Raw genomic sequence first — 14,337 nt, 5'->3', positions numbered from 1 at the left:
CAGGCATTTATGTGAAAATTTTATTTATCTTAAAATTGAAACATCTGTGTTTGATATTATAGACTTAAAAAAGGTCATTGTAAAATTTTAGCAATTGATTTCATCTGATGCTACTAGTAGGAGTATGAGCAGTCCCAAACTTTGAGTTTGGGTCAAGGGTTCTGGTGTGACTCGAACATATGGCCGGATTGGTGGCTATGCAGCAATCTGCTCATATCTAGATACTAGTACTGCTGAAACTTTTGGGATTTTCAGTATTTGTTTAAATTTGAGGTTTCTGTATTGTTGTGTATGTTTTGCCCGGCACCGCTTTTCATATTCAAGGCAGAAGTTCACAATTTGTTTGAGTTAGGGCTCAGGTAATCTAATTTGTTTTTTTATGACCTAAATTTATTAAGGAGATGTAGATTTTTTTTTTTTTTTTTTGCTGTAATAAACAATCATAGAATAATGCTTTTAGCTGACTTACAGTAATAGTAGCCTCCTGAGAGAGAATTAAAAAATTATAACCATACTTTTCACTAACCTCTCCAGATACTTAATTGCCACTGTTCTTGGTCCCTTCTGCCCTATACTTTTTTCTCTTCTATATAATTAAGAACACTCAACCAGAAGAAAGAACACTCAATCAGTTAATATGTGGGTCACCACTTTAGAAAGCCTTCCTTAGACCTATCTTGGTTGGAGAAACACAAGAAATGAAGGGCAGCAGGGACTGTGCTTGTTGCTACCAGAACAGAACAATAGTATCCAGGACGCCAATATTCACATTATATAGTTGACTGGTCCCAATAAATTATCCAGATGAAGTATAGTGCTTACATGCTTTGGAGACTTCAGGAAGAAAGTCAAAGTCGTGATGATATTGGGTTGTAATAAGGGTGGCCATATGCTTTGCATTGCTGTTGGAGAATATCATTCAACTTAATTCTCAACTAAAATGTGTTAATGAGCTTGCAGGATTTGTGGTCCATAATGTAAAATGGTTCTTTCGGTAAATGACCCCAAGTTCACATCAGTCAACATTTAGCAAACACGGTAGCAATAGCCATTCTAGGGAACAATTATTGACTATTAGAGGAAAAAGAAGATTTTGGTCTTCATTTTAAATAGTTTTTTGGGCTTGATATACAAAGGCTTTACTTTATTTTATATTAGCTCATGCACATAAGACAGCCAAAAATATCTTCCTATCTGTCTACCGGAATATTTTAAAGTAATTCGAACTCCTTTTATACTTAACATGTGTATTAACAGAACTATTTAGTTCATCCATAAAGATGTAAAGAGCTTTTTAATAAAGATCTATTTTAATGCACCCAATATGCAGAGTGAAATTGTAAGAGCGCATCAAAGTGATGGAATATAATAGTTGAGAAAATTAGATTTAGAGATGAGCGAACATGCTCGTCCGAGCTTGATGCTCGTTCGAGCATTAAGGTACTCGAGACGGCTCGTTGCTCGGACGAGTATTTCCCCTGCTCGAGATCGAGCATTTAATTAAAAAAACACAGTGAAGAACAATGAAGAATAGAATAAAAACAGTGAACACAGGATCATTTAAGTGAAAAACACAGTAAAGAACACAGTGAAGAATAGATTACAGATGTTCGGCACATCTGCTTACTTGTCGGAAGATACGCGCGGAACGGTGCGAACAAAATAGTATGTGAAGAACAATATATATGTGTGAAGAACACATTGCAGAACACGGTGAGCAGGACAGAGACAACGAGGAGCAGCACAGAGACACCGGGGAGCAGCACAGAGACACCGGGGAGCAGCACGAAGACATGGGGCAGCAGCACGGAGACATCAGGCAGCGGCACGGAGTGGCACGGAGACATCAGGCAGCGGCACGGAGACATCGGGGCACGGAGACAGCGGGGCACGGAGACATCGGGGCACGGAGACAGCGGGGCACGGAGAGAGCGGGGCACGGAGAGAGCGGGGCACGGAGAGAGCGGGGCACGGAGAGAGCGGGGCACGGAGAGAGCGGGGCACGGAGAGAGCGGGGCACGGAGAGAGCGGGGCACGGAGACAGCTGGGCACGGAGACAGCGGGGCACAGAGACATCGGGGCACGGAGACAGCGGGGCACGGAGACAGCGGGGCACGGAGACAGCGGGGCACGGAGACAGCTGGGCACGGAGACATCGGGGCACGGAGAGAGCGGGGCACGGAGAGAGCGGGGCACGGAGAGAGCGGGGCACGGAGACAGCGGGTCACGGAGACAGCTGGGCACGGAGACATCGGGGCACGGAGACAGCGGGGCACGGAGACAGCGGGGCACGGAGACAGCGGGGCACGGAGACAGCGGGGCACGGAGACAGCGGGGCACAGAGACAGCGGGGCACGGAGACAGCGGGGCACGGAGACAGCGGGGCACAGAGACAGCGGGGCACGGAGACAGCGGGGCACGGAGACAGCGGGGCACGGAGACAGCGGGGCACAGAGACAGCGGGGCACGGAGACAGCGGGGCACGGAGACAGCGGGGCACAGAGACAGCGGGGCACGGAGACAGCGGGGCACGGAGACAGCGTATCTCCCGACAAGTAAGCAGATGTGCCGAACATCTGCAATCTATTCTTCACTGTGTTTTTCACTTAAATGATCCTATTCTTCACTGTTCTTCACATCTGCTAACTTGTCGGGAGATAATATACGCGCGGAACAGTGAAGAATAGATTGTAGATGTTTGCATACATCTGCTAACTTATCAGAAGACATTCTTTTTCAATTAAATAACACATTTTATTCCCGAACCATGGTCCCTTTGAAAAATGCTCGAGTCTCCCATTGACTTCAATGGGGCTCGTTATTCGAGACGAGCACTCGAGCATCTGGAAAAGTTCGTCTCGAATAACGAGCACTCGAGCATTTTAGTGCTCGCTCATCTCTAATTAGATTCCATTTACGGTATGTTGAATTAAATAATTTTTGCCAATCTAATGTAAAAATACAGATTTACAAGTTGCGTTTAACACATGTAGTAATGGATAAGTCAAAAGCAATGTTTGAATATATGGGTCATTTTTCAAATTTATTTGAAATATCCATTATATTTAAGACACATTTCTTCATATGCCAAATTTCCTAAATGGGAATTATTCTGACAAAAGAATCAAATTATTTATGTATGGACTAATTATTCCAAGTCAATGCTGAATGTTGAAAAAAAATGTTGAAATGAATAAGAACAAGCATAATTTAACATTCTATACTGAATGATAATTTCCAACATTTCTGAAATGAGTAGAAATGGAAATATTGTCAATTGGCCACATTTACTGTATTATGCAGTCTATGCCAGAACCAAACTAGTTGCACATGTGTTTTTGAAATGTCTGCACGAGTATTGTGTTGCGGCTGCACTATGCATGTCCCGACACAATACTGTGCACATAAAGGGGTGTTACATTGCATACTCAACAGAAATTTGACGCACTCCCCTTGAACTGTGCTCCAGAAAAAAAATCTGTATTTTACACACAATTGTTTGCATATTGTTTTATTTTGTCAATACATGACTAAAGATGAGTGGACCCAAACTTTAGGTTTTCTCGTTCTCTGTTCGGCAGCTCCACCTAACCCAGACACGGTATTTGATGGGCAACAGAGAAGCCAATCAGGCAGCTTTAACCTCCTTGCATCTAAGCATGACTGTGATTGGCCAGTTGTTTCTAATAGTTGTCCACCTGGATAATCGTAGCCATGTCTAGTGTAAAGCTTCCAAGTTAGTTGTCCTGCATCCCATCAAGCAACATATCTGGGTTAGGCAGAGCTGACAAACAGAGGAGGCCAAACCTAAAGTTTGGGTCCACTCCTCTCTATATATGACATGTTTGTTACATGTAGATTAAAGTCTGAAATAATGTTTTGTTTTAAAACTGGTTTTATTGTGTACAAAATTAGACATTTATATTCAATAATACAGGGCTGTGTATTTTTACATTTTACAGCAGTTGTCTTAGATAAATGTATGTAAAGGATAAAACCGAACATAAGAACAGAAAACTTAGGCAATATTTGTGAGTAGGCTTAAAATCTGTAGGAATAACAGGCTTCCCATTCAGAACAGGCGATGTGGGGGAGGGGATAAAGGGGGGGAGGTAAGAGGTAAATGTTAGGTAGGAGAAGGGGGAGAGGAGGGGGTAAGTAGACCTGAAGCAGTACTGTTTTGGTATTGAAACCATGGGGTCCAGATTTTTTTTTTTTTTTTTTTTAAATAATGAGTGGCATTCAAGATTAACTTTTTGATCCTTGAAACTGACAAGGCATTGTAAAACTCATTACATGTATTCATTTTTTATGTGTCCCAATAGAAGAAAATGCCTTGTTTTTGTTGTTAAATGCAGGCTCCTTCTTTTTTCTTGTGTAATTAACTGTGAACAATGACTGTGTAAGTGCAATAATAGTACCTATGTTAGTAATTATGTACAAGCTCCCATTTCCATACTTAAACAATGCAGGGCTTTTCATATCTGTTTTTTTGTAAGTCGATTGGTAATATTTATGTTAACCTACTTACTATCAGTCCCCATGTTACATACAAAATATGCTCTATAGGTTTACCGTATTTTTCGGACTATAAGGCGCACAAAAAATCCTTTGATTTTCTCAGAAATCAAAGGTGCGCCTTATAGCCCAGTGTGCCTTATATATGAACCTTACTTACAGACAACAGCTGGCTTGAACTGTGCACAGGTCTGAAACCTGCTGGTCATTCATCCTTATAATCAGGTGCGCCTTCTAGTCCAGTGCACCTGATATATGAACTTAGATATTTTAGCAGGCATTTATTGATGGTGCGCCTTATACTCTGGTGCGCCTTATAGTCTGAAAAATACTGTAAGTTGAATTTGTATGTATGTTGGAGCAGGAATATGTTATAATTGTAGCTTTTTTGTGACAATTCGATTTTGAATATATCGGATTGTCAAGGGAGCAAGGATCAGCAATAAAGTGTTTTTGCAGACACCTTTGATAGCTGGGCCTAAAGTTTGGCATCCAGAGATCATCACAGTGGTCAGATAGGTTCTAATGTAAGGTTTGGCAAAGAAAAACAAAGTCCAGCAGCAGTAAATATCTTCTAAAATCTGATTTCTTTATTATCTCATATAAAAGATGTACAGATGAGCAGATCACATGTTGTCGAGTTTTGGAGAGAAGTCATTACTCATAAAAGGGGTTGTCTTTATGTTCTGTGTTCTTAAGTTGGGGACTACCAATATAATGATATTTTAGAAAGTAAGTTTTTCTGTTTGTCCCTGATTCCTCTTACCTGCCATCAAAAAATATATTCCGACTTGTTCATAAAAGTTGTACTGGAAACAGTACCTAACTCTTTGACGTGACCGTCTTTAAGACCTAATGGCTCACATTTTGCTAAATTCATTGCATTACTTCCCACTGTATGAACAGCTTTATCCCACGTTAAGGTCATTGAGTAGTCATTCAACTCTCTGCTTTATATGACCCAGTCCAGGTAACCCCCAATTTAACAGGATTGTGGGCTGCATCCACTCTGGATTGATCTACTTGGCGAGAGCACTGTCTACCTTTTTGTTTACTTTAATTTTTAAAGAAAAATAATCCCACTTCTATCTACAATGGTACATAATGAGTGAACATTTACACTAAGTCTGACTAACTAAAGTGTTATTCTGAGGCAGTTTTTACCTTCCTACAGCACATATATAGAGTAAGACAAATATCCTCTCCTGGAATACACAGTTATTGACTTATTTTAAAAATGTATTATATATAATGTATTTTCTTCCCTTGTGGTAGTAATAAAATCATTCTCTAAGGGAGACAATACAGTATTACCTATTTGTATCTGGTAAGTAGCTCATGCTGAGATTTTTATAGGAAATACAATGCTTATTAACGATAAATGGATCTACGACTATTTCACAACAATCTTCCTAAATATATCCAGTCTGTTCTTTACTTATTTATTTTAAGATAAAATTGCCTATTTTGCTCCTTTCTCTTCAAGAGGCCATTATGTCCCTTATGCCTTATCATGTCTATTTTGCCTCATATTTTTCAATATAAATAAGCACATTACCTTAGTAATATTGTCAGGGTGTACTTTTATTATGATGCTTATATGGTCCATTACTTAGACAGTTCTCATTCAATTTACGGTAGACCTCTTGTTTTAGTTAAAACAAGATTTTATACTTAGAAAGTGATGGATATTTATCTCGCCTCTAGAGCAATAACAAGTGAATGTATTTCAGACAATATCAAAGAGAAAGAATAAAAAACAGGGTTTTAAATATTTTAGCTTTTTTTTGTATTATTATCCTATTTCCCTAGACATTAAAACTAAAAGCCCCAAATTATAGTTTTTCACTTGAAAAGCAGAAGTATAATTTCATAAGAAACAAGGCACTATCATATTGGGAAATTTTCTTTAACCTGACTTTATACTTTGTGTATTCATGTGAAATATGCTGAGAGCTTATAATGTTCCATCTGTCAAGGACCATAACGAGGTTCAGAATGAATATTAATGGTAGTTATTACTCTTGCATTTCATAAAAGCAACATAGTAGCAAATAATTTTAGACTATTTCCCCTGCTGAAAATTTCCCAGTTAAAATGCATGACAATAATGTACATGCACTGCATGGGGTGATCCATTCATATAAATGGCTATTGTGCGGAAAAATGACCTTTTCCGAATACAATATGTGTGTTTGTTGTGTTAGATGTATTATTTTGGCTTGTTAACGTCACATTCAGTAATGCAATAACCCAAACTCCACATGATTTCTCTATTTTTCTAATGTTTTAGTTAATTGACTAAGGCAAAAGTACTCAGTGTACAAATATAGGCAAACATTTAACAGGGCTTCTGTGTCAGAAAAACCCAACGCCTGCGCACTCGCACCGATGAACTTTTGCAACTGAAAGTTTGCATGCTGAGCATATTTCTAGGCCCTGGTGTAGAAATATACCTGCTATGGCCAAAACCTCTTGGTGTATCCAGAGGCACCATAAGGGTCGGGGATCATATGTGAATGCACATTAAACCCCTCCCCTAAGTTCTTATGTACACAAATTATTTGTTTCTATAGTTTTAAGGAAACATTTTCTTCAAAAGGAATGTTATTTTGTCTTCTCACTGCTTACATGGTTGTCCTGAAAAATGATTTGTAACCCCCTTTTGTCTTCTGTCTAAATCTGTCTAAAACGCAGATTTTTCATCAAAAGCTGCCAACTTGTTGACTTTTTACAATTTTTTTTTTAATTTTCCATCTAGTCCATTCCCTTTCTCTATGTTCTGTGAAGAACGACGGCAGTAACTAACTGTTATTTTAAAAGATTCACACATAGCAACTTAGAAAAGATCTGGATTTGATTGGACCCAATGACTGAATATGGTAGATTGAACTGAAAGTTTGATAAAATTCCTTTTCTACACAACTACAACTTTCATAAGGTTTGTTGTATTAGTATTTGCATTCATAAATTCATTATCCAGTCACACTGTACCTCAACAGTCCTTTATTATATTAGAGAAAAGTCCACAGCAGCACAATGCAAAAAAAATCCCAAACAAGGGGAGGGTGCAATGCCTCAAACCCCAGGGAGTTTCAATAATATATAGGAAAAATGAGATAGCACATACCAGTCCATTAGATGGAACAAAAAGTGATGAGTTTATTCCATGCACGACATTTTGGTCGGTTACCACCTTTCTCAAGCAAAGGATTTAACATAACAGCCCAGTATTTAACACACGTGTGAGACTGTCACATGATCATCAATTTGCGCCTCTGATTGTGATTTCAAAGGTACATATAAAAAAACGTATTAGTTATTTATAGTAATATCATAGTAGTGAAAACAGTGCTTGCATACTTCTTATACAATATCATGTAAATGTGTGTGAACAGGTACATAACAAAAGATGTAAGCAGTTACAGTGCACACGAAGTAGAGTAAAAAGTTCCTTTTAAATATACCAAATTAATAAAAGCAGCACTTCAAGACCAAAAGTACAGTGGAAAACATTGTGGTCTTTGTTCAGGAATAACTATGGGAAAGGAGCTGGTCACATGATCCAAACTACAAACACACACTTCTTGCATAGGTAATGAGCTGGTCACCTGCTGTCATAATTTTTTTTAACTTGTTGATTGTGCCTGACATGCCAAAACATCATGCATCATTTCATATGTTCGACAAAAATAGCTCTTAAACAATTCTTTCCTCCCTATTAAGGAAAATAGCCCCCTCCTGATAGTTCTCCTTTTTTGGATGCCCTCTTTTTATGCCTTTATAAGAAGAAGCTAAAGAAAAGTTGACATTACAATACCCTTTTTTCTATAGCACACCAAACACAATACGGCACCAAAGAAAAGTATCCTAAGGTTAGATTAGACTTATTAGTCTTATTCTGCACCATATTCACATAAGTGTCTGGTGTTGGGTCATGTGTCTGATGCACTATAAGACTGTCTAGTCATATTCTGCACCTCCTTTTAGTTGGCTTACTTTATGCCAGAAAATTAGGACAATATGCTGTTGGGTCAGAAGTATTTTTGGTGCAAGAACCTTTTTGTTTCAAAGCCACAGCCCATTTTCACAGGTCACGCCACTTTGTCAAGCTAGTCATAGGAGAGCCAGAACACGATCTAAAACCCCATATTAATGTGGTTATTAATCTCCCCTAAAGGGTCCTTGGCTTTTTCACTGCAAGAAAAAAATATATATACAAACCACATATACTTGTTTATAAGCTGACCTGTGTTTAAGCTGAGACACCTACTTATAACATAAAATAATTTGGAAAACGTATTGATTTGAGTATATATTGCCACTACTCTTTTATAAAATGTCCAACAGCAGCTTTCCCTCGTTAATATAATGTCCAGCAGTCCCCACTCACTAATCAAATGTCCACAGCAGAGACCTTCAAAAATGAAATGTCCCCAGCAGAGCCCCCATAATAACGCCTCTAGCAGAGCCTCCTTAATAATGTACCCAGCAAAGGTCCCATAGCAATGTCCCCAGCACAGCCCCCTGCTCATAGCTGGTACAAAATATAAACCTAGGCCACTAAAGTGGTCAAGATTCTGCACTTCTGTTTATATTTTTACAAGTTTGTTTTTGCAGCATTTATGTAAACCAGGCATTTACATTTCTTAAAGTCACTCGCTTTACCTGCAAGAATACCATATATAGACATAATAAAAATTTAAGAAGACATTTTTTTCATTTTTTGCTGACAACTAAAGTTTTATCTATCATATGAGATTCTGGAAAATTAATGTAGCTGAAGAAATCTTCATGTTGTATTTGATATTGATTTTTTTAGATGCTTTATTGTTGGCTTATAATATAATTTAGCTTTTCTGCGGCTTTAATAATAAGCCACAAAATTGTATTGTTTTATTTGTTTGAATGTTTACAAGTTCTGACAAGACTGTATTCAATAAAAGAAAATCCAATATTTTATTACAATGTAAAATTCCCCATTCAGTCACTAGTAGCTGACAATAAAACTATTTGTAAGTCTCTATAGTCTTAAAGCGCAACTAAAATGGTAACATTACCAAGAGGTTATTTACAATTTGACAAATTTATGTGCACATTAAATAGAGCATTATAGTCTAGCTTGATTACAAGTAAACAATTGCTGTTTCTTGGTTTCAATTTGTTAAACCCTTTAATAACCGCCATAAAAAGCCGATTGGGTTTTTTCTACAATGGAGGATCAGAAGAGGATTGTGGGACATTGTATCTCGCTGGTGCCGGTGTCAGGCTGTGATATCAAATCCCAGAGCCGGCACTAACACCCAGGATCAGAAAGACTCTGATCCCAGGTGTTTAACCTCTTACACGCCACAGTCAACCATGACCGTGGCGTGTAAGTGTGCCCCCCTTTGATCAGATCCCCCAGGTGTGCTTACCAGTGCATCCGATCCCTCCTGCCGCAGCCCAAGGGTCCAGCGTGTGCCCCGAGTTTGACGACTCCTCTTCATGCAAGGTTCCGCCTCTGGCCAGGACCTGGCTGTAAGTAACTGAGCATGTGCAGCATGAAAACAGAAAACAAGTGTCAGTGATAAGGGGTTAAAAAGAACATTATCAACAAATTATTTTGGTAATCAACAATAATGTCATAATATACATATTTAATTTTTTATTTTCCTGTAATTTTGAGTGAAAACTTTCCACAGGGCTGTAAAGAGAGTCAGAATTCACTTTAGTTTCTATTTCCTATCAGACCAACACTGACAGTAAATTTGTTGATTGTCCTAGAGCAGGAGTTGATACAAAGTAAATGTGGTTGAAGCATTTGCTACTATAGTGTTTTGTGTCCTATTTAGCTATTTTGATGAATAGAAAATGAATTACCGTATATACTCGTGTATAAGCCGAGTTTTTCAGCACAAAAATGTGCTGAAAAACCTCGCCTCGGCTTATACACGAGTCAATGAAAAAAATAAATAAATAAATAATGACGTCATCAGCGGCGACAGCGCGGCATCACAGTGTGCGATGGCCAGCGCGATCTCCCGGCCAGTGAAGAGTGAAGAAGCCGCCGGGAGCCGTGATGGGGATCGGAAGCCGCCGGGAGCTGCGACGAACATCGGGACAACGGAGGGTGAGTATTAAGTTTATTTCTTTATCTGTAAACTAATAGGGGCTGCTTTATACTACTGAGGGCAGACTGTATACTGATGGGGGCAGGCTGTATACTACTGGGGACAAGCTGTATACTACTGGGGACAAGCTGTATACTATTGGGGGCTGTGCTGTGTACTACTGGGGGCAAGCTGTATACTACTGGGGGCAAGCTGTATACTACTGGGGGCAGGCTGTATACTACTGGGGGCAGGCTCTATACTACTGGGGGCAGGCTCTATACTGCAAGGGGACAAGCTGTATACTACTGGGGGCAGGCTGTATACTACTGGGTGCAGGCTGTATACTACGGGGGGCAAGCTGTATACTACCGGGGGCAAGCTGTATACTACCGGGGGCAAGCTGTATACTACCGGGGGCAAGCTGTATACTACTGGGGGCTGGCTGTATACTACATGGAGGCTGGTTGGCTGTATACTACATGGGGGCTGGCTGTATACTACACCCTCGGCTTATACTCGAGTCAATATGTTTTCCCAGTTTTCGGTGGTAAAATTAGGGGTCTCGGCTTATACTTGGGTCGGCTTATACTCGAGTATATACGGTATCAATCTTCTTTCATCTTATATTCTGATATGATTACCCCTTTTCATATAAAAATATGCCATACTGTAAGTGTTTTAGCTACAGGAGCATCCGTTAAAGGAGTTTAAACACAACAGTCAAAGAGGGCAAATGCAACGTGTGTGGGAATGGACATGTTACATATTTTTGCATCCAGACTAGTAATGTCGAATGCTTAATTACCATTGATTTTACAGTTCTACAATATAGTATTTTCTTGTTTCTTTATTAGGTTTTGTCATTGTATCATTTCTCTATGTAAGATATGCCTGCAATACACCCCCATGAATCCTAATCATTTAGATTTATCCTTGAGTTATAATGCTGAATTATCTCATCTGAAATTCTAAAGGATATTCAGATTCCAGCCTTAGTACTTGTAACATAGAATTTCACAGTTATTATTCCACAGATATTTCTAAAGAAAATAGAATAGAAAAGAATACTTTATTGTCCCCATAGGGGAAATTGATTTTGTCACAACAGAAACCTCCATCCATAATCACAGTTATACAAATACAAACAATAGGGGATAATGGCATGCATATAATACAATACAAACAAAGTACCTACAAGGGTTAAAAAAATGTAAAAAGTAAAAACCACAGGATAAAAGAATAATAGGAGTTATATGCCTTGGTCACCTGCCCAAGTTTACTAACCCAAATACCCTAGGTAAAAATGAATTTTTAAATCGATTTGTTCTACATTTAATGTTTAATGTACAATTATTAACATATTGAAATGTTAATTTTAAGCAACAAGCAATGTTTTTTATAATCTAAAATGATAAATTATTAATAAATTGAACTTCTACTACATAGGGTCATAAAAAACTGAATTTGAACTAAATAATAATCAATATTTCTATGTACGAAATATCATTTTGTAGCCCAATCTAATTAAATTAATAAAAAAACAACTTTTTCATATTTCTGAAAATGATGGGGCACATTTACTTGCTTTACTTGACTAAGGGCTTTGCGCCAGTTTTCTGTTTGACTTTGCATATTATTTCTAGTATAAACTGCTTGCACATGTATTTAAGAAGTGTCTGCACCACAAATGTGTCGTACGTGACCATTTTGTGGCGCAGCTGCACTAGGCACCATGTAACACAAATTGGGGGGAGTTCTGGCGCTCAGTCCTACCGTGCGCCTTATTTTTACATGCAAAGTCTGTTGCACACCCTATATTAAAGGTATAGCACCAAATAGTCGGTGAACTCTGTGTAGCCAGTGCAGTGAATCTTCACGATTCAGATTCATGTTTTCTGCTGCACGTTCTTAATGAATCTGTCGCACTCAGCATTATACACATGCAGAGAACTTTTAGTGCAGTTTCCCACATTCTTAGTCATTCCTGATATGTCTCACTATATTTTTGATTCTACAATGTAGTAATAAAATTAGTCTTACTCTTGGTAAAGTAGGATACCGCCATATAAATATTTGTATTCAGTCAGTTCTGATGGTACTTCACTCACAGCTTTTAGTTCTCATTCATCCTAACAATGATCATTGCATGTTGGGAAATGTACCATTTTTTTGCCATGGTCAGAAGTGGTATAAAAAAAATATCTATTATAGATATTATAGAAAATATCTAAGATGTATTTTTGTGACATTTCTTACGCTCCTACTTACAGACCCATGACAACTTTCTTGAAAAACTCTTCAAATTAATAATATGGTAATTTAGTTTTTAACCCCTTCATGTAGCATTGTTCTTTTGTTCATTTTTTGCTCCCCAGGTTTCAAAGTCTATAATTTTTCAGTGTACAGAGCTGTGTGAGGGTTTTATTTCTGCAGAACAAATTTTTCTACTCTGTGATGTTGTTTAGTATCCCATGCCATGTACAGGGAAATAGGAAAAAAATTCCAAATTTGCTGAAATTCGCAAGAAAGGAAATTTGCTTCATTTTCTTGTGGGCTTAGTTTTTCAGTTACTCTTCTGGGGACATGTACTTATCTATTAGTTTCTCCAGTAGGGCATGCTCAACTTTAACCTAGTGATTGCTTGTAATTTCAAAATATGCTTATGAATTCTCAAGTTTTAAAATTATATTTTTATATTTTCCTAAATAAAAGTTATGTTTTAGTATCCGGATATGGGTAACTATTGACTAATCGTCTTTTTGGTGCTAATTCCCATGTATAGGAAGATGGTACATCGTATAAAATGTATAAAATTCTTGTAGCTTTTATATCCTGAATTTAAACCCAGATATACTGTGTACTTAATTTGTAACGCTCAGATCAATGCCAATTTGCATAACCTTTAAACATTGCTCAGGTAAATATAATTGTAATTAACATATAATGAAGTAATTCTTAATGCCCATTACACACATTTACTTATAATGTATGTATTAATTTTATCTAAAGTTCATGATGCTACAACTCTGCTTGTCAATTAGGTTGCAGTCTTAATTTGGGACACTCATATACTTATTACCATGAAACTTCTATCTAATAATTTCTGGCCTGACTTAATTTTAATTGGCTGAAATAATTATGATATAATAGCTGAAAAGTTGTGTTTCTCTGTGCCCCTGTGTCTTCCAAATTGCAGATTGAATTAAATAATGGGTATAGCTAAAGTGGATTTTGAAAGCATTAATAATTTGTCTAATTTGATTAACAATGCGCCTTCGAATTTACTAACCGGCAAGACCCTCTTAGTAAATTCAGTGTGCAGTAAACCGGTAGGGGAAGCTTCTTAATAAATTCCTCCCTTTATCTCTTAATTTAGAAATCTGAGAGTTTTTCTCAGTCTATATGTTCTGGATCACACTATTTTACCACTTAAAGTTCATGACCCACATTGGTTCAACACAGAATTTTAAATTGTCAAATATCTAATATATCTAAATAAGTTATCCTATGCTAAAACTATGATGTCCTGAAAAAAATTTTCAGGAATTTTGAAGGGTTAAACTAGCATGACATTTTTATTTTATATTTGCTGATTTCACAGTAATTTTAAGGTCTTAAGGTCAGTAATTATAGCTTTTGAATATAGATTGTTCCTATTCATGTTTACAGTCTTAATATTACAGAGTTTTCAGACTATATTCTGCCACATTATGGAGAACATCTA

General features: G+C 37.8%; 1 protein-coding gene across 7 annotated transcripts in view; it reads left to right on the top strand.

The window, feature by feature from the left end:
- Nucleotides 1–14,337, top strand: part of GRID1 (glutamate ionotropic receptor delta type subunit 1) — a 1,020,611-nt gene that overhangs the window by 875,265 nt on the left and 131,009 nt on the right. The gene's annotated exons all lie outside the window — the stretch shown is intronic.

Source organism: Engystomops pustulosus, chromosome 11, assembly GCF_040894005.1.
Source record: "Engystomops pustulosus chromosome 11, aEngPut4.maternal, whole genome shotgun sequence".
In the NCBI taxonomy this organism is placed as follows: Eukaryota; Metazoa; Chordata; class Amphibia; order Anura; family Leptodactylidae; genus Engystomops; species Engystomops pustulosus.
The sequence above is the reverse complement of the archived record's forward strand: the minus strand, read 5'-3'. Positions and strand labels throughout refer to the sequence as shown.